This window comes from Triticum aestivum, chromosome 1B (genome assembly GCF_018294505.1).
Source record: "Triticum aestivum cultivar Chinese Spring chromosome 1B, IWGSC CS RefSeq v2.1, whole genome shotgun sequence".
Lineage (NCBI taxonomy): Eukaryota > Viridiplantae > Streptophyta > Magnoliopsida > Poales > Poaceae > Triticum > Triticum aestivum.
This window is the reverse complement of record NC_057795.1, coordinates 287,005,988-287,008,587: the sequence shown is the minus strand read 5'-3', so window position 1 is coordinate 287,008,587 and position 2,600 is coordinate 287,005,988.

Here is a 2,600-nt window from a genome sequence, read left to right as displayed (position 1 = left end):
GTCTGGACGACCTGGACGACGCCACGCGCCGCCCCGCACCTCCCTCCCTCTCTCCCGTGCCTCTCCCCTCCTCTGGCTCCCTGTCCCTCTCTTCACTAAGCGCACCGAAGAGCGCCGCTGCTCGCCGCCGTGGCCACCGGCCAACCCTGGACCTGCCGCTACGCCAAGAAGCTCCGCCGCATCGTCATCATCCACCCCACCAAGCCACGCGAGCGGAAGCGCCCTCCAGCGTTGTCCATGACCCCTTCTTCCTCCTCGGGCCGCCGGAGATCCCCTTCGCCGCTACGACCGCTCCGGTTCCTCCCCGACCTCGCCGACCCGCCCGTCGTGACCGCTGTGAGCTAATGCCGCTCTCCCCCTCTCCGTTCTCCTCCTCGCACGCCGTAGCGACTGCACCTAGCTCGACCACACCCGCCGCTGCCTGCGCTCGCCGCCGACGCGCCTCCGGTGACCATTTGGTCCACCGGGCGTGTCCATCGCCCTCGCCGCATCGCGCACGCACACACCAGCACTCCAACTCTCCCGCACGCGCACCACAGTGCCGCTCGCGCCTCACCCGAGCTCCGGCCGCCGCGGCCGAGCTCCTCGTTGTCGCCTTCGGCCACCCCAGGCCCGGCTGGCACCACCGCCTGACGCACGTTGGTCTAGGTTCTCGAACGAGACCAGCCACGCTGCGAACGGGGCACCGTAGCCCGTTTCCGTGGCGCTCCGCCGTTTCGGGCCTCGCCGGCGGCTTAACGCCGGTGGGGTTGACCGCCTTGACCGCGCCGGCCTGTCAGGTGGGTCCGGCTCGTCAGGTGATTAGCTTAAGCCAATCACCACCTAACCTAACCCCCTGACACTGACCAGTGGGCTTAGTGCCACTAATCCTTTAATTAAGATAAAACTAACCCCCCTGTTTAACCCGTGTCACTAACGTGTGGACCCCACACGTCAGGTTTGACCAGTCAGCGCTATTGACTTGCTGATGCAAGCATGACGCAGTGCTGACGCAACTATTTATTTTCTGGATTTAAATTAAATTAGGAATTCCAGAAAATTAGCCAAACTTCAAAAAATCATAGAAATTCAACCGTAACTCATACTGAAATAATTTATATATGAAAAATTATCAGAAAAATTCAATCTATCCATTTGTACTAGTTTCATGCATGTAAAACCAACTTATACCTACTATATAAGTGAAACACTAAAATGGCTTATATAAAGAGCTTATTTTGGAGATGCATTTGAAACTTTGGTTCAAATGGATTTCATCCAAATAAAAGCTAGTTGCACTAGCTCAAACAACATCACATATTCATGCCATTTTCATGCGTCATATTGTTGCATATGATTGTTTATTGATTGCCGACACTGTTCCTTCTCGATAGGTCCTGCTCTGGAGTCCGTTCCAGAGTACCTGTCTATGAAGCAGTGCCTCCTCTGTTGATCTACCAGGCAAGCAAACCCCCTTGTTCATTCCGATACAATCCTACTCTCCCACTTCTGCTCTCAGTTATTGCATTAGGACAACAACGATTCATCTGCTTCCTTGTGCTGCGGTAGTTGAACCCATTCCTCTGCATGACCTGTCATTTCCACAGTAAATAGTTGAAACCCACTAGCATGTATAGGAGTTGATTGAGCCATGTTGTGTTCCTACCATGCCATGCCTGCTATTGCTTAGAGTTGTGTCAGGTCTGAATCATTGGGAATGAATTGGAGTACAGTGCTCTATGTTCTGATGTTGAGAGTGAACGTGTGAACACGATTTGGTAAAGGTAGTGGTGAGAGGCCATGTAGGAGTACATGGTGGGTTGTCTCATTGGAACCGTCCTTAAGCACTGAGTTCTATGTATGTTGTCCAATGACTCGATACTACCACACATTGGGTTCCGGTAACTTGGCCCCTCTCGACTTATTAACCAACTTGGTCTCTGTCCAGGAGTCGCAACTAGTTTCTGGTGTTTGTAGGTAGTGTTAGTAGTCTACCAAGTGGCACCCGGCCAGGTGGGCTTGGGACAGACTAGGCACAAGTGGCACGGTGTACCAAGCGTAGATCCATCCGGCGAGGTGGGCTTGGGAACCCTGCACACATCGTTTGGGGCCGTGAGCGACACCCCGGCCGGATCTCCTTGCGGATGGAACCCGAATAGGCGATAAACCTGGATTAGAGTCTTGTGTGGTTAGTCAGGTCGTGGCCGACACCCTCGCCAGGCTTCCGCTTGAAGGTTGCCGAGATACATGACGTGTGCATGGCGGTAAGTGGCGAGAGCATGTGTGAAGAAGTACACCCCTGCAGGGTTAACATGATCTATTCGAATAGCCGGGTCCGCGGTTATGGACTTCTTGGATGCTTACATGGTACATAGACAACATGAAGTGGATACTCTAAAATGCTCAAGACAAGTGTGAGTGCTATGGATGGCCTTCTCGTAAGGAGACGGGGATGAATCCATAGTAGTGTATTGTGTGGTGATTAGTGGACTCGTGTGCGCCATATCACCTCAAAGAAGTTCTGGTAGTCGTAGAACAGGATAGCCACAGAGTCAAAGCTGGCTTGCTGCAACTAAACCCCACATTACCCTCTTGATACAAATGCATGTATGATAGGATCT